Source organism: Oncorhynchus gorbuscha, linkage group LG13 (genome assembly GCF_021184085.1).
Source record: "Oncorhynchus gorbuscha isolate QuinsamMale2020 ecotype Even-year linkage group LG13, OgorEven_v1.0, whole genome shotgun sequence".
NCBI lineage: Eukaryota > Metazoa > Chordata > Actinopteri > Salmoniformes > Salmonidae > Oncorhynchus > Oncorhynchus gorbuscha.
In genome coordinates, this window is record NC_060185.1 from 15166177 (window position 1) to 15192600 (window position 26424).

The 26424-nt window shown below is 45.1% G+C and overlaps 1 protein-coding gene across 1 annotated transcript in view; it reads left to right on the top strand.

The window, feature by feature from the left end:
- Positions 1–22050: 22050 nt before the first annotated feature.
- Positions 22051–26424, top strand: part of LOC123992534 (protein FAM168A-like) — a 60278-nt gene continuing 55904 nt past the window's right edge. Inside the window, 1 exon segment of the mRNA XM_046293739.1 lies at positions 22051–22215. The gene's annotated coding sequence lies outside the window, so the exon portion shown is untranslated.

Here is a 26424-nt window from a genome sequence, read left to right on the forward strand (position 1 = left end):
GTGTGTGTGTGTGTGTGTGTGTGTGTGTGTGTGTGTGTGTGTGTGTGTGTGTGTGTGTGTGTGTGTGTGTGTGTGTGTGTGTGTGTGTGTGTGTGTGTGTGTGTGAGTGTGTGTGTGTGTGTGTGTTTTGTGCCTGCGTGTCAGTAGCCAGTGTAATGCAGTCATTGACAAAGTAAATGAACGGACTTCATTAAACAGATGATTAGACCGAGCTCACCTTGTTTCAGATTTGTAGCTTTTCCAAAAAGGAGGAGGGAGGATAGGAGGGACAAAGGGAAGAAGAGAGGGAGCAGAGAAAGTGAATGAGGGCGATTATTCACTGGTCTATTCCCTTACACTACTGTACGTATGACTGTACTTATGAACAGTTATGAACAGTTATGAACACTAAACCATTGTAAAGAGTTCTCAACATAGAGGTGTTCTCTGACTGTCGCCTTTTGAATCCTGTCTCTGATATATAAAAATAGAGGCGAGGAAAAAAGAGAGATGACAAATATGAGTGTTACCCAGCTCCTGCTGTCTCCTGCTGTGTCTCCTGCTGTCTCCTGCTGTGTCCTGCTGTCTCCTGCTGTGTCCTGCTGTCTGTCTCCTGCTGTCTGTCTCCTGCGGTCTGTCTCCTGCGGTCTGTCTCCTGCTGTGTCCTGCTGTCTGTCTCCTGCTGTCTGTCTCCTGCTGTCTGTCTCCTGCTGTGTCTCCAGCTGTCTGTCTCCTGCTGTCTGTCTCCTGCTGTCTGTCTCCTGCTGTGTCCTGCTGTCTGCCTCCTGCTGTCTGTCTCCTGCTGTCTGTCACCTGCTGTCTGTCTCCTGCTGTCTGTCTCCTGCTGTCTGTCTCCTGCTGTCTGTCTCCTGCTGTCTGTCTCCTGCTGTGTCTCCTGCTGTCTGTCTCCTGCTGTCTGTCTCCTGCTGTCTGTCTCCTGCTGTGTCCTGCTGTGTCTCCTGCTGTCTGTCTCCTGCTGTCTGTCTCCTGCTGTGTCTCCTGCTGTCTGTCTCCTGCTGTCTGTCTCCTGCTGTGTCCTGCTGTCTGTCTCCTGCTGTGTCTGTCTCCTGCTGTCTCCTGCTGTCTGTCTCCTGCTGTCTGTCTCCTGCTGTCTGTCTCCTGCTGTCTGTCTCCTGCTGTGTCTGTCTCCTGCTGTGTCCTGCTGTGTCTGTCTCCTGCTGTGTCTGTCTCCTGCTGTCTGTCTCCTGCCGTGTCTCCTGCTGTGTCTGTCTCCTGCTGTCTCCTGTTGTGTCCTGCTGTGTCTCCTGCTGTCTGTCTCCTGCCGTGTCTCCTGCTGTGTCTTTCTCCTGCTGTGTCTGTCTCCTGCTGTGTCCTGCTGTGTCTCATGCTGTCTCCTGTTGTCTCCTGCTGTGTCTCCTGCTGTGTCTGTCTCCTGCTGTCTGTCTCCTGCCGTGTCTCCTGCTGTGTCTGTCTCCTGCTGTGTCCTGCTGTGTCTCATGCTGTCTCCTGTTGTGTCTCCTGCTGTGTCTGTCTCCTGCAGTGTCTCATGCTATATCTACTGCGGTGTCTCCTGCTGTGTCTCCTGCTGTGTCTCCTGCTGTGTCTCCTGCAGTGTCTCCTGCTGTGGTGTCTCCTGCTGTGTCCTGCTGTGTCTCATGCTGTCTCCTGTTGTGTCTCCTGCTGTGTCTGTCTCCTGCTGTGTCTGTCTCCTGCTGTGGTGTCTCCTGCTGTGTCTGTCTCCTGCTGTGGTGTCTCCTTCTGTGTCTGTCTCCTGCTGTGTCTGTCTCCTGCTGTGTCTGTCTCCTGCTGTGGTGTCTCCTGCTGTGTCTGTCTCCTGCTGTGTCTGTCTCCTGCTGTGTCTGTCTCCTGCTGTGTCTGTCTCCTGCAGTGTCTGCTGCGGTGTCTGCTGCAGTGTCTGCTGTGGTGTCTCCTGCTGTGGAGTTTGGTGAGGAAGGTGTGTAGGTTCATTTGAAAGTGTGTGTGTGTGTGTGTGTGTGTGTGTGTGTGTGTGTGTGTGTGTGTGTGTGTGTGTGTGTGTGTGTGTGTGTGTGTGTGTGTGTGTGTGTGTGTGTGTGTGTGTGTGTGTGTGTGTGTGTGTGTGTGTGTGTGTGTGTGTGTGTGTGTGGGAGATGAACGGCAGTACTCAGTGGGGGTGTCTGAAGTTATCTCTCTGTCTCTCTCAAAACCCAGTGGAGTCCATAGTTCTCTCTATCAGTCTCTCTCAGAACCCAGTGGAGGAGTCCATAGTTCTCTCTATCAGTCTCTCTCAGAACCCAGTGGAGGAGTCCATAGTTCTCTCTCTGTCTCTCTCAAAACCCAGTGGAGTCCATAGTTCTCTCTATCAGTCTCTCTCAGAACCCAGTGGAGTCCATAGTTCTCTCTCTGTCTCTCTCAAAACCAAGTGGAGTCCATAGTTCTCTCTATCAGTCTCTATCAGAACCCAGTGGAGTCCATAGTTCTCTCTATCAGTCTCTCTCAGAACCCAGTGGAGTCCATAGTTCTCTCTATCAGTCTCTCTCAGAACCCAGTGGAGTCCATAGTTCTCTCTATCAGTCTCTCTCAGAACCCAGTGGAGTCCATAGTTCTCTCTATCAGTCTCTCTCAGAACCCAGTGGAGTCCATAGTTCTCTCTATCAGTCTCTCTCAGAACCCAGTGGAGTCCATAGTTCTCTCTATCAGTCTCTCTCAGAACCCAGTGAAGTCGTGTTGTCCACCACTGCAGGTCTTCATCATGCTTGAACAAAGAAAATATGTCTTTTTACTGGTACACTATCTTGTTTTATCTGTTTAAATGGCTCTTTCTGAGAGCACCATCTCCTCTCTTCTGAACACATCATTACTGTTTAAATGGCTCTTTCTGAGAGCACCATCTCCTCTCTTCTGAACACATCATTACTGTTTAAATGTCTCTTTCTGAGAGCACCATCTCCTCTCTTCTGAACACATCATTACTGTTTAAATGTCTCTTTCTGAGAGCACCATCTCCTCTCTTCTGAACACATCATTACTGTTTAAATGGCTCTTTCTGAGAGCACCATCTCCTCTCTTCTGAACACATCATTACTGTTTAAATGTCTCTTTCTGAGAGCACCATCTCCTCTCTTCTGAACACATCATTACTGTTTAAATGGCTCTTTCTGAGAGCACCATCTCCTCTCTTCTGAACACATCATTACTGTTTAAATGTCTCTTTCTGAGAGCACCATCTCCCCTCTTCTGAACACATCATTACTGTTTAAATGTCTCTTTCTGAGAGCACCATCTGAGAGCACCATCTCTTCTGAACACATCATTACTGTTTAAATGTCTCTTTCTGCACCATCTCCTCTCTTCTGAACACATCATTACTGTTTAAATGTCTCTTTCTGAGAGCACCATCTCCTCTCTTCTGAACACATCATTACTGTTTAAATGGCTCTTTCTGAGAGCACCATCTCCTCTCTTATGAACACATCATTACTGTTTAAATGGCTCTTTCTGAGAGCACCATCTCCTCTCTTCTGAACACATCATTACTGTTTAAATGGCTCTTTCTGAGAGCACCATCTCCCCTCTTCTGAACACATCATTACAGTGCAGGGAGACAGAGACAGACAGTACAGCTTCATTCACTGCTCTTATGTTTTCCATTTAGATAGCTCTCATTTCTCAACTGACCCCTTTGATGCCCCGCCTGCGCTCAGAGGAGAGAGACTAACACACAGGGGATAGAAAGAGAAATGGGGGAAAGGGAGAAAGAGAGAGCAGAACCTGTTCATTTATTTTCATTGTCAGATCTGTGAGTGTCTCGTTCTGTTATATAAGAGAGAGTTTATGGTGTCTGTATAAAATTTTTCAAGTCAGGTCGCAACCTTAAAGTCTTCCATACACAATGCTAACCAACCCCCCACACACACCAATCAGTTTGGTCTTTCACTTGTTTCTGAACCGCCCTGCTTCAATCAGAAATGTGAGGGTCGAAGTGTGAATGGGGTGTTTCCGTCTGTATGGACGCGCGCGAGTGTGTGTGTGTGTGTGTGTGTGTGTGTGTGTGTGTGTGTGTGTGTGTGTGTGTGTGTGTGTGTGTGTGTGTGTGTGTGTGTGTGTGTGTGTGTGTGTGTGTGTGTGTGTGTGTGTGTGTGTGTGTGTGTGTGTGTGTGTTCCCTCAGAAAGGGGGCATTACTTCTGGCTTTCATCTTTAATGATGCAACGGGTTAGCTGACTGGAGTTGTTTGATCCAGCAACATCCTCCTCTCTAACAGGAGAAGACCAGGAGAAAGGTTGCCTGTTCAAATCCCAGTTGTATCTTAACACTTCTGATAAAGTCTACGGGTTTGTGTTTGGGAGCACAGACCTCTAATGACGCATCTCTATCACGTTTCAGGTAAGACCCAGATGCAGACAACGTCCAATTAACAACAGTTTATTAATCCAACAGGGGCAGGCAATAAGCAGGTCAAGGCATGCAGAGGTCAGTAAAACCAGATAGGTGGGGCAAAGGTACAGGACGGCAGGCAGACTCAGGGTCGGGGTAAGCAGAGGTCAGTAAACCAGATAGGTGGGGCAAAGGTACAGGACGGCAGGCAGACTCAGGGTTAGGGTAAGCAGAGGTCAGTAAACCAGATAGGTGGGGCAAAGATACAGGACAGCAGGCAGACTCAGGGTTAGGGTAAGCAGAGGTCAGTAAACCAGATAGGTGGGGCAAAGGTACAGGACGGCAGGCAGACTCAGGGTCGGGGTAAGCAGAGGTCAGTAAACCAGATAGGTGGGGCAAAGGTACAGGACGGCAGGCAGACTCATGGTCGGGGTAAGCAGAGGTCAGTAAACCAGATAGGTGGGGCAAAGGTACAGGACGGCAGGCAGACTCAGGGCAGGCAGAAAAGGTCAAAACTTGGAAAACTAGAAAACAGGAACAATCGAGAGACAGAAACAGAGGGGAAAATGCTGGTAGGCTTGACGAAACAAAACAAACTGGCAACAGACAAACAGAGAACACAGGTATAAATACACAGGGATAATGGGGAAGATGGGCGACACCTGGAGGGGGGTAGAAACGATCACAAAGACAGGTGAAACAGATCAGAGTGTGACCATCTCAGTAGGATATGGTGACTTCCTCTCATTGAGAGTCCTTGAAACTTCTCTTTTCATTACTAATGTCAAATCATTCAACAGGTGACTGGGGCAAATACCTGGTAGGCATCCATGTTGCTTCCACCTATCCTATGTTTTCATATGAGTGGAGAGTAAGGAAAGGAAGTGAGGCGAGGAAACCACTGTAAGACCATTAAGATCTGTCCAATGTCTTCTAAAGCAGGCGACTTTTGCTGATGCAAGCAGTAATGAGTCCTTGATGTTTCCGGGAACTACCTGAGGCACGTACAGTGTGGCTGTTGCCTCTACTTACCAACACGTTTAACCTCAGGCTCAACCCAGCCATACGTCAAACGACAAACACTCGCATATTTCTGAAGAGAGCTGCCATCTGTACTTGTTGTCACCTTGACAGCTGTCTCATGTTTGTCTTGTTCTTCCACAGTACATCTCTATCCTCCCTTTATTATCTCTCTTTTTCTCTCCCCCATCCTCCTCCGTCTTTGGTTTCACTCTCTCGCTCTCTGCCTCTCCTTGTCCTTTATTTTCTCCATCCTCTCCCCCCACTCTTCTCATCCTTAGGTTTCCCCCTTTGTCTTTCCCCCTCTACTTTTCCATTGGTAGCTTGGTGTGTATGTCTGGTTAAGAGCACTGAAAGTGTGTGTGTGTGTGTGTCAGACCGCTGGAGGACTTTTAGAAGTCAGAGAGAGACTGTGGTGGTCCCGAGGGTTGGCAGACATCAGATTCCCCTTTCTGTGAGCCACGACGCTCACAGAAAACAAAGGCAGGGATGGGTTTTTTCTCTTTTTCTGTCTCTATCTCATTCTCCCCCACACTGTCATTACCAGTCTCTACAGAACAGTACAAACATGAAGAGTGATCAAAGTGCCTGGGGTGTCAGTGAGCCAGAAGAGAGGGACAAGAAGAGGGACGTGAGTGGAAGACATGATGAGCTGGTCACCATAGAAACATACATTCCATTACCCTCAGTCACATTTACCATGCCATGATGAGCTGGTCACCATAGAAACACACATTCCATTTGCCTCAGTCACATTTATCAATCCATGATGAGCTGGTCACCATAGAAACACACATTCCATTTGGCTCAGTCACATATACCAAGCCGTGATGAGCTGGTCACCATAGAAACACACATTCCATTTGGCTCAGTCACATTTACCAAGCCGTGATGAGCTGGTCACCATAGAAACACACATTCCATTTGGCCCAGTCACATTTACTATGCCTTGATGAGCTGGTCACAATAAAAATACACATTCCATTTGCCTCAATCACATTTACCAAGCCATGATGAGCTGGTCACCATAGAAACACACATTCCATTTGCCCCAGTCACATTTACCAAGCCATGATGAGCTGGTCACCATAGAAACACACATTCCATTTGCCCCAGTCACATTTACCAAGCCATGATGAGCTGGTCACATAGAAAAACACATTCCATTTGCCTCAGTCACATTTACCATGCCATGATAAGCTGGTCACCATAGAAACACACATTCCATTTGGCTCAGTCACATTTACTATGCCATGATGAGCTGGTCACCATAGAAACACACATTCCATTTGCCCCAGTCACATTTACCAAGCCATGATGAGCTGGTCACCATAAAAACACACATTCCATTTGCCTCAGTCACATTTACCATGCCATGATAAGCTGGTCACCATAGAAACACACATTCCATTTGCCCCAGTCACATTTACCAAGCCATGATGAGCTGGTCACCATAGAAACACACATTCCATTTGCCCCAGTCACATTTACCAAGCCATGATGAGCTGGTCACCATAGAAACACACATTCCATTTGCCTCAGTCACATTTACCATGCCATGATGAGCTGGTCACCATAGAAACACACATTCCATTTGCCTCAGTCACATTTACCATGCCATGATGAGCTGGTCACCATAGAAACACACATTCCATTTGCCCCAGTCACATTTACCAAGCCATGATGAGCTGGTCACCATAGAAACACACATTCCATTTGCCCCAGTCACATTTACCAAGCCATGATGAGCTGGTCACCATAGAAACACACATTCCATTTGCCTCAGTCACATTTACCATGCCATGATGAACTGGTCACCATAGAAACACACATTCCATTTGGCTCAGTCACATATACCAAGCCGTGATGAGCTGGTCACCATAGAAACACACATTCCATTTGGCTCAGTCACATTTACCAAGCCGTGATGAGCTGGTCACCATAGAAACACACATTCCATTTGGCCCAGTCACATTTACTATGCCATGATGAGCTGGTCACAATAAAAATACACATTCCATTTGCCTCAAATCACATTTACCAAGCCATGATGAGCTGGTCACCATAGAAACACACATTCCATTTGCCCCAGTCACATTTACCAAGCCATGATGAGCTGGTCACCATAGAAACACACATTCCATTTGCCTCAGTCACATTTACCATGCCATGATAAGCTGGTCACCATAGAAACACACATTCCATTTGCCCCAGTCACATTTACCAAGCCATGATGAGCTGGTCACCATAGAAACACACATTCCATTCGCCCCAGTCACATTTACCAAGCCATGATGAGCTGGTCACCATAGAAACACACATTCCATTTGCCCCAGTCACATTTACCAAGCCATGATGAGCTGGTCACCATAGAAACACACATTCCATTTGCCCCAGTCACATTTACCAAGCCATGATGAGCTGGTCACCATAGAAACACACATTCCATTTGCCTCAGTCACATTTACCATGCCATGATGAGCAGAAACAACACTGACTTTTCAGACGGGAGCCAAACAAGATCACAGCACAAAAACAGAACACACTTTCATCTGTGCTCCTTGGCTAGACGAAGATACATCTGTGCTCCTTGGCTAGACGAAGATACATCTGTGCTCCTTGGCTAGACGAAGATACATCTGTGCTCCTTGGCTAGACGAAGATACATCTGTGCTCCTTGGCTAGACGAAGATACATCTGTGCTCCTTGGCTAGACAAAGATACATCTGTGCTCCTTGGCTAGACAAAGATACATCTGTGCTCCTTGGCTAGACGAAGATACATCTGTGCTCCTTGGCTAGACGAAGATACATCTGTGCTCCTTGGCTAGACGAAGATACGTCTGTGCTCATTGGCTAGACAAAGATACGTCTGTGCTCATTGGCTAGACAAAGATACGTCTGTGCTCATTGGCTAGACAAAGATACGTCTGTGCTCATTGGCTAGACAAAGAACTGGACAGCAGAGAAAAATCCCTGATCTCTCTTTTTCAACTATCCCCTATAAAGTAAATTCACCTGATCGTCAACAGTTCTCTGGAGTCCTGACTCAAATTTTTATTTAACTAGTCAAGAACAAATTCTTATTTACAATGACGGCCTACCCCGGCCTAACCCTAACCCAATTGTGCACCGCCCTATGGGACTCCCAATCATGGCCAGGTTGTGATACAGCCTGGAATCAAACCAGAGTCTGTAGTGATTCCGCTAGCACTGAGATGCAGTGCCTTGGACCGCTGCGCCACTCGGGAGCCCCTTTAAATTATGAGAGAGAACACCTGTTCTTTGTCAAGACTAACTCTCCCTCCCACATGGGCATGCTCAGCTGTGAATGTGTCAGTGCAAACCTCCGGGCTTCACTGAGAGGGTGGTCCCCAGGAAGATGTCTGTCCGTCTCAGGTGCTGTGGAGTCACATCGCCCTCTAGAGGAGACTCTGCACCAAAGCAGCATCAGAGCTGCTCCTGTATCAGACTATACATTCATCACTCGAGAACAGCAGACTCTTGGTGCACCTCAATAGTCTAAACAGGCTTGTATTTCGTCACACACACAAACAACACACACACACACACACACACACACACTATTGTTTAGCACTCAGATTCCCTGTTCGAAAATGTATTTCTGAAATTAATGCTGAAATCCACCAGAGGGAGGAAGTGACACACGCAACAATTATTGTCATGTCATACCTCATACGCTAGGTGGTGCAGAATATAAATACATTCAACTACTGTGTAACAACGGCTGCCTTTACACAGGCAGCCTAATTCAGATATTTTGCCAATTATTTGCATATCTGATATAAATCTGATCTAATACCTAATGTGTAAACAGCAAAAAAACACATGGGGAATCTGATGTTGTATTAACTTCCTGTTTAATACCACTTCCATACGGCTGCGTTTACACAGACTGCCCAATTCTTATATTTTTTTCAGTAATTGGTATTTTGACCAATCAGCTCTGAAAAAGATCTGATGTGAAAATATATTATGTGATTGGTAAAAGGCCAAGTTGAGGGAAAAAGATCAGAATTGGGCTGCCTGTGTAAACGCAGCCATTGTGGATCTGAATCCTGATATGATACCTGGATGCTCAGATCGCATTTATTTGCTCTGAAGTGGTGTTTTTGCACCTGACCTGACATTACCATGACAACCACTGTCAATTTAAAAGGAACAATAACCAGGTTTCCAGCCAATCATTTCATGTGAAAGAATTACCTGACTCATGGAAAAACATGTATTCTTGTAATGACCTCAGTAATCCATAAACACAGGAATTAAAGAAGGTCCAGAACGTGTTGTAGAATTCTCTAATTAAACAGACTATTTGTTAACCACAGGCTACTGTTTGGTCGTAGCCTAAACCAAAAGAAACCTGCTCTTTTTAATGTAAAGTCAACAGCAAAAACAACATGCATGTCGAGTTGGTCAGGACATAAGAGCAAATGGGGTAGACTGCATGGTCCCCAAAATGGTTGCCCTCACAGAAATAATAAGCTGTGTTCAAGACAACCAAAGCTATGATGTTGTGGGTAAATGGTGACTGATCTACAAATAATAATGAGTAGTTATTTATGGCGCATGATGATTTGTAGATTCTCAATGAAGTGTCTGAGCAGCGAGCTGAGGACCAATGAAATCAGATTCCCTCCTTCTTGCAAAGATTGCATCCTCCTCCACTTTACTTGAGGAAGACAACTGATTAAATGTTTTATTAATAAAATAAAAAATTGCGAGTATTTTCTGTTAATTCCTATCACATTACATTACTTTTGGTAATGTCCAATGCATTTCAAACTTCAAACACACTAAAACCTTTGACTTAATAAATATTTTTGAAGTGGGTGTGGAAAAGGTGAACACTGAAAGTCTATTTCAACCAATAGTCTGTTGAATTCAGTGCCGTTTAAGATGGAGGATCACTTTTTTTTCATGAGCATGGCCTTATTTCTACATTTAAAAAAAAGAAATGTTATCCCCTTTTTTTCCCCAATTTCGTTTCCCCTGTTTCGTCCTCAGAAACACAACCCAGTCAAGCCGCACTGCTTCTTGACACAATGCTCGCTTAACCCGGAAGCCAGCTGCACCAATGTGTCGGAGGAAACACCGTACACCTGGCGACCGTGTCAGCGTGCATTGCGCCCGGTCCGCCACAGGAGTCGCTAGTGCACAATGGGACAAGAACTTCCCTGCCGGCCAAATCCTACCCTAACTCAGACGACGCTGGGCCAATTGTCGCAGCCGGTCACGGCCGGCTGCGACAGAGCCTGGACTCAAACCAGGATCTCTAGTGACACAGCTAGCACTACGATGCTGTGCCTTAGACCACTGAGCCACTAGGGAGGCCTGCATGGCCTTATTGCTATTACAGCATATTGGATGACTCATTCATATTCCATTCACCCAGTTCAATGTAACACTGATAGGTTTTCCCTATGCCCCATCATGAGGTTGCTACAACCTAGCCATGAATGAAAGTTTACAACGTAGGTGCACACAGGTCGAGAGACAAATTTGAGGTGACAGACAGTGACACATGGACAAACAGTGACATTCAATACTGCCTTGCACAATTTTGCCTGTGTCTAGCTGTTCTAGGGTGTAATCATTAGTCCAACAGTTGCCAACAAGAGTTTCTATTGGACAAATTAATTGATGTTTTTCCCGTTTTGTTTCCGTCTGCTTTAATTTAAGAAACGTTTTTCAACAGAATCGGTGAAACGAATACACCCCTGATCACACATAAACACAGTTCACTTTCATAGCAGCCAAGTTGTATTCCTTCTCGCATCTCTCCTCCTCTCACCTCTTCCATTCACTTGTTGACTTCAATACACAACACATCCGCTGTATGTGACCAGGCTGGAAAAAAAAATCCAAGCCAAACCGCTAAACACATCCTACATCGTTTTCACCAAATTAGTCATAGTCAGCATAGCTAATAGAACTAACACGTTAGTAAAACCGCTACAATAATGCAGTAAGGTTATAGTGTACAGTCAGTAAGCAGTTACACCGGCGCGTCCCAGTGACAATAAATTAGTAATACCAGAAGCATACCTTGACTTGGAAGAGTTCCAGTGTTCTGTTGTAAGTCATAGCCAGCTAGCTAACATAGCATCACTGCATTTGCTAGCTAATTAAGTGAAACTGAAAGTGAAGAAAAAAATGACACTCTCTATTTCTCTCTTGCTTCTCCATCATTTTGGAAGAAATTAATTTGTTCAAAACTGTTCAACTATTGTCTTTCTCTCTCTTCGAGTCAACTACTCACCACATGTTATGCACTGCAGTGCTAGCTAGCTGTAGCTTATGCTTTCAGTACTAGATTGATTCTCTGATCCTTTGATTGGGTGGACAACATGTCAGTTCATGCTGAAAGAGCTCTGATAGGCTGGAGGACATCCTCCAGAAGTTTCAAATCAAATTTTATTTGTCACATACACATGGTTAGCAGATGTTAATGCGAGTAGCAAAATGCTTGTGCTTCTAGTTCCGATAATGCAGTAATAACCAACAAGTAATCTAACTAACAATTCCAAAACTACTGTCTTATAAACAGTGTAAGGGGATAAAGAATATGTACATAAAGATATATGAATGAGTGATGGTACAGAGCAGCATAGGCAAGATACAGTAGATGGTATCGAGTACAGTATATACATATGAGATGAGTATGTAAACAATTTCCCATCATTTCCCATCAATTCCCATTATTAAAGTGGCTGGAGTTTTGTCAGTGTCAGTGTGTTGGCAACTCAATGTTAGTGGTGGCTGTTTAACAGTCTGATGGCCTTGAGATAGAAGCTGTTTTTCAGTCTCTCGGTCCCAGCTTTGATGCACCTGTACTGACCTCGCCTTCTGGATGATAGCGGGGTGAACAGGCAGTGGCTCAGGTGGTTGTTGTCCTTGATGATCTTTATGGCATTCCTGTAACATCGGGTGGTGTAGGTGTCCTGGAGGGCAGGTAGTTTGCCCCCGGTGATGCGTTGTGCAGACCTCACTACCCTCTGGAGAGCCTTACGTTTGTGGGCGGAGCAGTTGCCGTACCAGTTGTCATAATTACTGTGTAAGTCTATGGAAGGGGTTGAGAACCATGAGCCTCCTAGGTTTTGTATTGAAGTCAATGTACCCAGAGGAGGACGGAAGCTAACTGTCCTCCGGCTCACCACGGTGCTACACTACAGATTGCTGTTGAGGCTACTGTAGACCTTGTTTGCGAAACAGTGTGTTTTAATCAATTATTTGGTGACGTGATTATAGTTAGTATAGTTTTATCTAAAAAGGATAACTTTTTAAATGTTTTACTATTTTAATTGTTATGAAATTCACTGAGGAGGATGGTCCTCCCCGTCCTCGTCCCACTGGTTGAATTTGCAAAATAACTTTTCTTTAGTTTAGATTTTGGCACAAATTAAAATGTGGCACTGACTTGCCCATGGATTGTTTTAGCATCAATGCTAGCCATGTGCGACATGCACACAGTTACAAGCCTGCTGGAGCAATATCCACCGTAACAGTATGGATGAAACCTGAGCTGGAATTGGAAACTAGCTTTAGAAAACCCTGAGGAGATCTAGCTTACTTAGTAATATAGTCTACCACAGTATGAGACATAATACCCATAAAACCTAGCAGTCAAAAACGGAAATGGTTCAAATCGTTTTTACATTCTTTTCATTTTATCCAATGTAGATTTTAGAAACACTTGAAATAATGTCACAGTTTTTATAAGGTGAAGGAGAGTCGGACCAAACTGCAGCGCGTATATTGTGATCCATGTTTAATAAAACAAACGTAACACAAATCTATACAAAAAACTCAACAAAACAATAAACGTAATGAAAACCGAAACAGCCTAAACTGGTGCAAACTAACACAGAATAAGGACGTCAAGACACTAAGGACAATCATCCACGACAAACTCAAAGAATATGGCTGCCTAAATATGGTTCCCAATCAGAGACAACGATAAGCACCTGCCTCTGATTGAGAACCACTCCAGACAGCCATAGACTTTGCTAGATAACCCCACTAGCTACAATCCCAAATACATACATACCAAAACCCCAAGACAAAACACACCACAATACAAGAACTCCATGCCACACCCTGGCCTGACCCAATACATGAAGAAAAACACAAAATACTTAGACCAGGGCGTGACAGAACCACCCCCCCCCCTAAGGTGCGGACTCCCGAACGCACCTCAAAACAATAGGGAGTGTCCGGGTGGGCGTCTGTCCATGGAGGCGGCTCCGGCGCGGGACGTGGAACCCACTCAGTCAATGTCTTAGTTCCCTCTCCTCGCGTCCCTGGATAGACCACCCTCGCCGCTGACCATGGCCTAGTAGTCCTCACCCAGAACCCCACTGGACTGAGGAGCAGATCGGGACTGAAGGACAGCTCGGGAGTGAGAGAAAGCTCGGGAGTGAGAGGAAGCTCGGGAGTGAGAGGAAGCTCGGGAGTGAGAGGAAGCTCGGGAGTGAGAGAAAGCTCGGGAGTGAGAGAAAACTCGGGAGTGAGAGGAAGCTCGGGAGTGAGAGGAAGCTCGGGAGTGAGAGGAAGCTCGGGAGTGAGAGGAAGCTCGGGAGTGAGAGGAAGCTCGGGAGTGAGAGGAAGCTCGGGAGTGAGAGGAAGCTCGGGAGTGAGAGGAAGCTCAGGCAGGTTGATGGATCTACCAGATCCTGGCTTGCTGGTGGTTCCGGCAGATCCTGGCTGACTGGCGGATCCTGGCTGACTAGCAGATCTGGCAGATCCTGGCTGACTGGCAGATCCTGGCCGACTGGAGGATCCTGGCCGACGGGCACTTCTGGCGGATCCTGGCTGACTAGCAGATCTGGCAGATCCTGGCCGACTGGCGGATCCTGGCCGACTGGCGGATCCTGGCCGACTGGCGGATCCTGGCCGACTGGCGGAGCCTGGCCGACTGGCGGCCTGGCCGACTGGCGGATCCTGGCCGACTGGCGGCCTGGCCGACTGGCGGATCCTGGCCGACTGGCGGATCCTGGCCGACTGGCAGATCCTGGCCGACGGGCACTTCTGGCGGATCCTGGCTGACTGGTGGATCTAACTGATCCTGACAGACTGGCGACGCTGGGCAGACTGGCGGCACTGGGCAGACTGGCGGCGCTGGGCAGACTGGCGGCGCTGGGCAGAGGGGCTCTGGCGCCTCTGGGCTGAGGGGCTCTGGCGCCGGACAGGCGGGAGACGCTGACAGCGCAGGAGGGAAGGAAGGCTCTGGCTGTGCTGAACAGGCGAGGTGCACAGAAGGCCTGGTGCGTGGTGCTGGAACTGGTGCTACAGGATGGAGGACACGCACAGGAAGCCTGGTGCGGGGAGCTGCTACCGGAGGACTGGTGTGTGAAGGTGGCACAGGATGGACTGGACCGTGAAGGTGTACTGGAGAGCCTGAGAGCAGGACTGGCACAGGACGTGCAAGGCTAGGTAGGTACACAGGAGGCCTGGTGCGTGAGGCTGGCACATTTTTCACCAGCCGACTAACACGCACCTCAGGACGAGTATGGAGCGCTGACCCAGGTGCCATTAAATCCCCGACACGCTCCGTCGGACGAATCTTGTACCTAAAGCACCAAGCTAGCAACTCCCTCATTACTCTCCACTCCACCTTCCCGATTAACTCCTCCACAGTCTCTGCTTCGCTCACCTCTAACACTGGCTCTGGTTCAGGTCTCCTCCTTGGCTCCTCACGATAAACAAGGAGAGTTGGCTCTGGATAGACCGGACCGTGCAGGCGCACTGGATGTCTTGAGCACCGAGCCTGCCCAACCTTACCTGGCTCGATGCCCACTCTAGTCGGCCAATACGAAGGGCTGGTATGTGCCGCACCGGGCTATGCATCCGCACTGGAAACACTGTGCGCTCCATAGCATAACACGGTGCCTGCCCGGTCTCTCTAGACCCCCGATAAGCACAGGGAGTTTGCGCAGGTTTCCAACCTGGCATAGCATACTCTCTTTAAGCCTCCCCCCAATAATTTTTTTGGGCTGCTTTTCGGGCTTCCTTGCCAACCGTGTTCCCTCGTATCGTTGACTCCTATCTCCGGCTGCCTCTGCTCTCTCTGCGCCGGTCGTCCACCTGTCGATTTCTTCCCACGTTGTATAATCCATGCCTCTGCTGTCCATAATGTCCTCCCTTCGCTGTTCAAGCTGTCGCTGCCTGTTAACACGCTGCTCGGTCCGTGTGTGTGGTGGGTGATTCTGTCACGGTTTTCATAAGGTGAAGGAGAGTCGGACCAAACTGCAGCGCGTATATTGTGATCCATGTTTAATAAAACAAACGTAACACGAATCAATACAAAAAACTCAACAAAACAATAAACGTAATGAAAACCGAAACAGCCTAAACTGGTGCAAACTAACACAGAATAAGGACGTCAAGACACTAAGGACAATCACCCACGACAAACTCAAAGAATATGGCTGCCTAAATATGGTTCCCTATCAGAGACAACGATAAGCACCTGCCTCTGATTGAGAACCACTCCAGACGGCCATAGACTAACCCCACTAGCTACAATCCCAAATATATCACTAGCCACTTTAAACAATGCTACCTTATATAATGTTACTTACCCTACATTATTCATCTCATATGCATATGTATATACTGTACTCTACATCATCGACTGCATCCTTATGTAACACATGTATCACTAGCCACTTTAACTATGCCACTTTGTTTACTTTGTCTACACACTCATCTCATATGTATATACTGTACTCGATACCATCTACTGTATGCTGCTCTGTACCATCACTCATTCATATATCCTTATGTACATGTTCCTTATCCCCTTACACTGTGTATAAGACAGTAGTTTTGGAATTGTTAGTTAGATTACTTGTTGGTTATCACTGCATTGTCGGAACTAGAAGCACAAGCATTTCGCTACACTCGCATTAACATCTGCTAACCATGTGTATGTGACAAATAAAATTTGATTTTTATTTTTATTTTTTTTTTTTTTTTTTTGAAATAAATACACACCAAAACCCCAAGACAAAACACACCACAATACAAAAACTCCATGCCACACCCTGGCCTGACCCAATACATGAAGAAAAACACAAAATACTTAGACCAGGGCGTGACAAATAAGGGCTGTGTTTCGTGCAGGCTCTCCCTGGCGTGACATTTTAATAACCATGTAAATCTCTCTAGGACAAGGTGAATTTTATCAATATTTTCACCTGTATTTACCCCCCCCCCCACATTAACAGCTAATTAGGTGCTAATGTGGCTATCATGCAAAGCTGCAAATGCCTGTCTCAAGATTCACGTCACTCACCAGGGCCAAGACTGCAGAATTAAGGCAAATTTAAGGCTCTCTGGATTAACTATCTAATGTTAGCTAAATTTTGTCAATAATAAATTGGCTAAAGTTGTTTAAATTGACAATTGTGTGAACTGTCTTGGGCAAGTTTTAAATTGAAAATGCCTGTTATCTAGCTAGCTAGCTCATGGTTAGCTCATGGTTAGCTAGTTAACAGCATTCGCCTGGCTAGATGGCTATCTATTTGTCTAGACATTTAAAGTCATTGCCTTTTACACACTAACAGTTCTTGATAATGTCTGTTTGTGTCTGTGGTTGAGGGGTGGGTAGCCTACTTCAAGTACTAGCTACTTGACTTGTAGCTACCCTAGATAGCTGTATTATTTCAGTCTGGCTTTTTGAGAGGTTTCAGAGATGAACTGATTATCATCCTCGGGTCAACAGTGTGCTTACTTTACTGTGGGACAACATGGATATGTTTGCTGTTACCCTCGACAGCAGATCCATAGTATTTCATTTGTATTTATTTATTTAACCTTTATTTAACTAGGCAAGTCAGTTAAGAACAAATTCTCATTTACAATGACGGCCTACACCAGCCAAACCCGGACGACGCTGGGCCAATTGTGTGCCGCTTATGGGACTCCCAATCACGGCCGGTTGTGATACAGCCTGGAATCGAACCAGGGTGTCTGTAGCGATGCCTCAAGCACTGAGATGCAGTGCCTTAGTCCGCTATAGCTAGTAGGTAATGGTATGCAACCTTATTTAGTCCTACCTACTACGGTGGGTTTTAAATTCAAAGGTATTGGTTTGTTTTTGAGGTAGAATTACTGTCATGTTATTGATGCCAAATTACAACATTTATTTGCACCTTATTTATTCCAGAACCAATGGGTGCGCCCGAGTCGTATCACCTTTCAACAAGGTCAGCTGTTTCAACCTGGAACACTATTCTCCTCCTTTGGTCTGGTTCAGTCATTGCAGGAAACCCTGAAGAGCAGAAGTGTGTGAAGGGTTTTGTCCCAGCCCAGCTCTAACACCTGACTTAAATAAACAACATACCGAATCACAGCGATTGACTATTATCTGTAATCCGGTATGAGCTGGAACTAAAGCTTATACACACTCCTGCCATTCAGATCTGGAGTTATGCACCTGTTTATGTCATTGCTCCACTCTCAAGTTAAAGTTGAACTTGTTGACTGATGACATGGCAGCGGCTGCCAAGAAGGGAGCAGCTGCGAACCAGAAGACTGCAGCCGAGGCAGCGCTGGTCCACACCTGCCCTGTCTGTCGGGTGAGCAGTATTGGTTGATACTGTATATGTCTTTAGGTTCCTCTCCATGTGTAGGCTATTGTACTGGCCTGTGTGGCACAGTCTTTCAACTGTGTAGTAGTGTGTTGCATCAGATTGCTTACTTAATCATTTGTGTTAACTTTGAATTCGATCACAGATTATCAACTTCCTCCATTTTGTACTTAACCTTTACAGATGAAACCCCAAAGACATTCAAGCAGCACTCTGACAGCAAGTATCCCAAGTCTCCAATGGTCCCAGTACTGGTTGATGTGCAGGCCTAAGTGACCACCCTCACTCAAATAGACCTACAGCTGGGCAAAGATTCTTCCATCATTCACATACAGTAGATAAAGGCTGTGTTCAAATACTCATACTGACTGCACTAACTGTACTATTTGTGATGTGAACTGAGTATATACTATGCTTATTGGTCGTAGTATGGATATAGTTAGTATGCCAAGAAAATGGCGAAAAATATGCAGTCAAAGTCTGACGAGACCGGGTTCCAAATTCATTGCCTTAACTAATTATGACAAATGTTTAAAAAATGTGGATTAATGTAATAAAGTAAAATAAGTTTTAGCTACACTATCCTTAAGAACTGCATAGCATATACCACCCACCACTGAGACCTGTATGCTCTAGTCGGCTGGCCCTCGCTACATATTCGTCGCCAGACCCACTGGCTCCAGGTCATCTATAAGTCTATGCTAGGTAAAGCTCCACCTTATCTCAGTTCACGATAACAACACCCACCCGTAGCACATGTTCCAGCAGGTATATCTCACGGATCATCCCCAAAGCCCTCATTTGGCCGCTGCCAGTGACTGGAACGAATTGGAAAAAATCGCTTAAGTTGGAGACTTTTATTTCCCTCACCAACTTTAAACATCTGCTATCTGAGCGGCTAACCGATTGCTGTACATACATAGTCCATCTGTAAATAGCCCACCCAATCTATCTACCTCATCCCCATACTGTTTTTATTTTATTAACGTTTCTGCTCTTTTGCACACCAGTATCTCTATTTGAACATCGTCATCTGCTCATTTATCACTCCAGTGTTAATCTGCTAAATTGTACCTATTCGCTCCTATGGCCTATTTATTGCCTACCTCGTGCCTTTTGCACACACTGTATATAGACTTGATTTTTTCTACTGTGTCATTGATTTGTTTATTGTGTTATTGACTTGTTTTTATTGTTTACTCCATGTGTAACTCTGTGTTGTCTGTTCACACTGCTATGCTTTATCTTGGCCAGGTCGCAGATGCAAATGAGAACTTGTTTTCAACTAGCCTACCTGGTTAAATAAAGGTGAAATATTATTATTATTATTTTTTACAGCAGTATGTAACTGGAGACTGAAAAGATTTGGCATGAGTCCTCAGATCCTCAAAAAGTTCTACAGCTGCACCATTGAGAGCATCCTGACTAGTTGCATCACTGCCTGGTATGGTAAGTGCTCGGCCTCCGACCGCAAGGCACTACAGAGGGTAATGCGTATGGCCCAGTACATCACTGGAGCCAAGTTTCCTGCCATCCAGGACCTCTATACCAGGCGGTGTCAGAGGAAGGCCCTAAAAATTGTCAAAGACTCCAGCCACCCTAGTCATTGAATATTATCTCTGCTACCACACGGCAAGCAGTACCGGAGCGCCAAGTCTAGGTCCATAAGGCTTCTTAACAGCTTCTATCCCCAAGCCATAAGACTCCTGAACAGCTAATGGCTACCCAGACTATTTGCATTGCCCCCCCCCCCTCTTTTACATTGCTGAAACTCTCTGTTTATTATCTATGCATAGTCACTTTAACTCTACCAACATGTACATATTACCTCAATTACCTCGACAAACTGGTGCCCCCGCACATTGGTTGGCTCTGTTGCAGTACCCCCTGTATATAGCCTCCACATTGACTCTGTACTGGTACCCCCTGTATATAGTCTCCACATCGACTCTGTACTGGTACCCCCTGTATATAGCCTCCTCATTGACTCTGTACTGGTACCCCCTGTATATAGCCTCCACATTGACTCTGTACTGGTACCCCCTGTATATAGCCTCCACATTGACTCTGTATTGGTACCCCCTGTATATAGCCTCCACATTGACTCTGTACTGGTACCCCCTGTATATAGCCTCCACATTGACTCTGTATTGGTACCCCCTGTATATAGCCTCCACATTGACTCTGTACTGGTACCCCCTGTATATAGCCTCCACATTGACTCTGTACTGGTACCCCCTGTATATAGCCTCCACATTGACTCTGTACTGGTAGACCCTGTATATAGTCTCCACATTGACTCTGTACTGGTAGACCCTGTATATAGCCTCCACATTGACTCTGTACTGGTAGACCCTGTATATAGTCTCCACATTGACTCTGTACTGGTAGACCCTGTATATAGTCTCCACATTGACTCTGTACTGGTAGACCCTGTATATAGCCTCCACATTGACTCTGTACTGATAGACCCTGTATATAGCCTCCACATTAACTCTGTACTGGTAGACCCTGTATATAGTCTCCACATTGACTCTGTACTGGTAGACCCTGTATATAGCCTCCACATTGACTCTGTACTGATAGACCCTGTATATAGCCTCCACATTGACTCTGTACTGATAGACCCTGTATATAGCCTCCACATTGACTCTGTACTGATAGACCCTGTATATAGCCTCCACATTGACTCTGTACTGATAGACCCTGTATATAGCCTCCACATTGACTCTGTACTGATAGACCCTGTATATAGCCTCCACATTGACTCTGTACTGATAGACCCTGTATATAGTCTCCACATTGACTCTGTACTGGTAGACCCTGTATATAGCCTCCACATTGACTCTGTACTGGTAGACCCTGTATATAGTCTCACTACTGTTATTTTACTGCTGCTCTTTCATTATTTGTTAGTTTTATTTTTTTACTTATATTTTTTACGTAACACTTTTCTTAAAACTGCATTGTTGGTTCAGGGCTTGTTGTATTGGGTGCATATGACAAATACAATTTTACTTGGTATGTTAACTAGTTACCTAACGTTAGTTGGCTACTAACACATCAAACTCGCCAGGCAGTATATTAAGTGTCTGCTATCTAACTGACTACCCAAGGAAGAAGAAGAACAAAGCAAGAACCGTGGTCAGGAAAAGAAGAACCTCAAGACGAAGAAGCTGCTTCATAAGTGGGATGCACTGTTGAGCGCTACATCCCGAGGAGTTCGTGCTGATTGTACGGAGATTGTGACAGCCGGTTAAATGGCGTCCCTTGAGAAGGCAAGAACAATATGTATGTCAGGAGAAGTACAGTATATTATGAATACAGAGGAGGAATGGGGGAAAAGGAGAGGCAGAGGAGGTCTAAGAGACAGAGGGAGGAAGAGAGTGAGCTTTAGTCAGTTAGAAATGGTGGGGAAAAGGGAGATGGTTTGCTGAAGAAGAATGGTAGAAAGTGTAAGCAGAGTGAGCTGAGGACCGGAGGAGAAATGGAAGTGAATGATGTTGAAGTATCAGAGGTGGTAGGTGTGGTGAAGTTCTAGGGAGCCCGAGGCTTGCACCAGGTGTCAGGAGAAAGATGAGTCTATGACAGTAGGAGGGACGTTTTTGGACCCTTGCCTTTTGACTGACCTATTTGTGGTTTCTGGGTGGATGAAAACAGAGTTGGGTGCTGTGGAATCAGTGAGGGTAACCAGAAGTGGTCTTGTGATAATTGTTTGGATATATAAATTAGCCCATATGAGCTTTTGTGCATACATTATGTTGTGACAAGTGTCAAGTTTATGGGCATGTTGCAGCAATGTGTTGGAGGGAGGATCCTAGGTGTGGGAAGTGTGCAGAAGGGCATGAGACAAAGGAATGTGTAGCATTGGGGAAAGTAGTGGTATGTGTTCATTGTAGGGGTGCCCATGGGCCTGGGAATGAGAAATGTTGTGTGCGAGACAGGCAGTTTGAACTTGTCTTCAAAATTAGTTACTTCCAAACTAATATAGTTATACTCACTTTAAAGCTGAAGTTGTAGTTCTAGAGGCGGTGTAATTTTGCGAGCCTGAAAAGCCCATCAACGTCCAATGTTTGCCTGCTGCTGGCCCCTCGCTCCCCCATCCCTCCCTCTCTCGGCATCCCCATCCCCCATTCCGCGGTGTTCCCAACGCCGCTGCAAGCTCGAAATCGCTGTAGTGAGAAGCTAGAGCACCGACACCGTTTACATTGCCAGTGCCAGCGAGTTTGAAGATACCTGAACAAAATAAGGAATTTAGAGAGCAACATTTGTCAATCAGACATTGGTAAGGATCACCCGCTAAATATTGTTGTTGTGTCATCTATACTCTTTCCCCCCTTTTCCCGTCAATTGTCCGACACGGATATGGCATGGTACTCGGAAAATACAATGATGATGGAGGATAGCTAGCATTAGCGAGCTAGCTAGCCTAGTTGGTGGACAAAAATAACATTTCAGTGATGGACTTGATAGCTTGGTGTGACGAAATGTAATGCATTTCCTCCATCGCTTGAGATAAAATAGCTAGTTATCGATTGACAGATTGTACGAGAAGGGACAGTGTGTGACTGATGCAACTATGTTAGTAAACGTGATGGGATACAGTATGATGGCGTTGGAATTGTCTAGTGCCTTGCTCGTTTTCAATAACTAGTCACGCATTTTTCATTCCACGCAGCGCAGTAAAGAGCAGAGTGGTTTTTCAAAATGGTGTCTAAAGCTTATGTGCCCATTTTTTGTCAAACCATCTCTGTTCTGTTTAATAATGTTGGAATGTAACTCGCTTAAACCATTGCTGTGGATGTTTTTTTGATCTAAATCACTTTCCCAAAGCGCTTTGTCAAAAATGAAATGTAATTTTTGTTTTGCCGTTCTCAAACCAGCAATAACTGAAGTGGCCATTGCGTTGTTCTCATTTAACCTGGTGTTGTTGAGATTTAACAAGGCAATCAGCAATTTCAGATGCGTGTTAAAAGAGAATCGTGAACAGCCCGAATCCTTTCTGGATTATTGTATTGATGTGAGCCTAATCTGCGAATTTCGGATTATCCGGTTTATAATAGGGATTTATCGCTGGTTTTGTGACTACTGGCTGGCGTTATAACCCGTGTGGGAATTTGTGCAATCAATCACGACAGTCATAATAATTAGGACATGTAAATGTTGTCTATATATTTGGTTTAATAACTATGCCGTGTTATAACGTTATTACTTATCACTGAAAATCATTCATGGCCAAGCAGTATTGACAACACAGGCGTCTAGCTATCGCAAAGTAAGTGGGACAATTAATGTCATTGTGCCTTTTATTGATAACTGCATACCTCGACACAAAGTAAAGACCCTGTATTAACAACCATTAAAATATTCGCTACAGAGAAAGGAACGGAACTCAAACAACAATGATTTAACCCGATAAAGCCTGAAACCACGTGTAGGCCTACCTTTGTGTGCTTGAGTTATAAACTGTTGTATGCTTGAATGGTAAACAGCTCAAACAATGCAGCCATAAAACTGTCACAGGGAGGCAGAAGGATAAGGGCCTACAGGACTGCAGACGGGAATAGACTGCACCGATGTCTGATCGTTCTGCTTGTGAATAGGACCAGTGGATCAGTACAGGCCATTTACTCTCAATCCAGGAGGAATCGTCCCATCAGTGGCAGCATTATTACTTTAGTCCTCTTTGTGTATTGAATGCATGCTCAGCTGTCAAGGACTGAAAGATCTGTATTTGAAGAGTTTTCTGACTTCAGAACATTATTGTTGATGTCTTGTTTTGATCTTTAGGGTTGTGTGTTTTGATGTGGCAGGTCGATTTTGAAATAGGCTAAATCGTCAATATCTGTAGGAATGATTTGACAGAAGTGTTAACAGAATGTTCATTCCAGTTTATCTCAATTATGTCCTTTGACTGCTTGTTCATCTTTAGGTGAAACGATGCTGTCATTGGGTTTCAGTGTCCTCAGCATCATTTGTTGTAGTGCAAGATTAGTGTGCTTCTTGACTCGTTGTGTGTGTGTGTGTTGTGTGTTAAACATCTCTCGCTGTGTGTGTGCCAGGATTAAACAATCCTGTGTGTCTTTCTGTTCTCGTGGCGGAGGTGCCAGAATGGAAGCTGGGCCACGAGTGCATTTCTCTGTGGTCTCACTCTCAACAATCTGTGTGTGTGGCCCTAGTTCTGATCCAGGATCATTTGTTTCCTGTGTTATTCCTTTTACACCTGGAAATAAACCCACGGCTCGTCCAGTCAGGTGTCACAACGTGTACTGGCCCACCTCTCTGCCTTGTTATCTCTTGCCCTACCGGACAGTGCTGCTTCTTCTTGGTGACAATCACTCATCGGCCTGTGTAGTATCTGCCAAGTCAGAGTTTTAATAGAAAATGCCTCTATGTCCTCTTACCTTGAGAGTAGAGGTCGACCTATTTAATCGGAATGGCCGATTAATTAGGTTCGACTTCAAGTTTTCATAACAATTTTTTTTTTTATATACCTTTATTTAACTTGGTAAGTCAGTTAAGAACACATTCTTATTTTCAATGATGGCCTAGGAACGGTGGGTTAACTGCCTTGTTCAGGGGCAGATTTTCACCTTGTCAGCTCAGGGGTTCTAATCTTGCAACCTTACAGTTAACTAGTCCAACGCTCTAACCATTGCACTCCACGAGGAGCCTGCCTGTTACGCGAATGCAGCAGAAGCCAAGGTAAGTTGCTAGCTAGCATTAAACTTATCTTATAAAAAACAATCAATCATAATCACTAGTTATAACTACTAATCCAGTTTAGCAGGCAATATTAACCAGGTGAAATTGTGTAATTTCAGTTTGGGCTTCCTGGCTCATTGCGAACTAATTTGCCAGAATACATTTACATTTAAGTCATTTAGCAGACGCTCTTATCCAGAGCGACTTACAAATTGGTGCATTCACCTTATGACATCCAGTGGAACAGTCACTTTACAATAGTGCATCTAAATCTTAAAGGGGGGTGAGAAGGATTACTTATCCTATCCTAGGTATTCCTTAAAGAGGTGGGGTTTCAGGTGTCTCCGGAAGGTGGTGATTGACTCCGCTGTCCTGGCGTCGTGAGGGAGTTTGTTCCACCATTGGGGGACCAGAGCAGCGAACAGTTTTGACTGGGCTGAGCGGGAACTATGTAATTATTACATGACATTGAAGGTTGTGCAATGTAACAATAATATTTAGACTTATGGATGCCACCAGTTAGATAAAATACGGAACGGTTCTGTATTTCACTGAAATAATAAACGTTTTGTTTTCGAAATGATAGTTTCCGGATTCGACCATATTAATGACCAAAGGCTCGTATTTCTGTGTGTTATTATGTTATAATTAATTCTGATTTGATAGAGCAGTCTGACTGAGCAGCAGCAGGCTCGTAATCATTCATTCAAACCGCACTTTCTTGCGTTTTGGCAGCAGCTCTTCATAAGCACAGCGCTGTTTATGACTTCAAGCCTATCAGCCTAATGGCTGGTGTAACCAATGTGAAATGGCTAGCTAGTTAGCTGGGTGTGCGCTAATACTGTTTCAAACGTCACTTGCTCTGAGACTTGGAGTAGTTATTCCCCTTGCGCTGCAAGGGCCGCGGCTTTTGAGGAGCTATGGGTAACGCTGCTTCCTGGTTCGAGCCCAAGTAGGGGCGAGGAGAGGGACGGAAGCTATACTGTCACACTGGCAATATTATAGTGCCTATAAGAACATCCATATAAGAACATCCAATAGTCAAAGGTTAATGAAATACAAATGGTATAGAGAGAAATAGTCCTATAAATACTATATTAACTACAACCTAAAACCTCTTACCTTGGAATATTGAAGTCTCATGTTAAAAGGAACCACTAACATTCATATGTTCTCATGTTCTGAGCAAGGAAATTAAACGTTAGCTTTTTTACATGGCACATATTGCACTCTTACTTTCTTCTCCAACACTTTGTTTTTGCATTATTTAAACCAAATTGAACATGTTTCATAATTTATTTGAGGCTAAATTGACTTTATTGATGTATTATATTAAGTTAAAATAAGTGTTCATTCAGTATTGTTGTAATTGTCATTATTACAAATAAATAAATAAAAATCGTCCGATTAATTGGTATCGGCTTTTTTGGTCCTCCAATAATCGGGATCGGTGTTGAAAAATCATAATCGGCTGACCTCTACTCGTGAGAGGTCAGTTCTGGCCTAGACCATATTCTCTGTAGTATCCCCAAAAGGTGAGCTTGTCCAACCAGACGGACAGAAGTGCTGAAGTCCAAGGCCAGGTCTGTGAGTCAGTCATGCTGTCCAGCCATGCTGTGACCAGTTGGCTTGTCGTCTGTTTCGTCTGCTCTCTGAGACACTACTACAGAGCGGTGTGTGTCTAGGGACACCCTCTATTTTCTCTGGTAACACCAACTACATCCTGGTACATCCCTTAGGAAAATGTGGCGCTGGACAACATGATGAGAAGATTTTTAATTTACCGGCC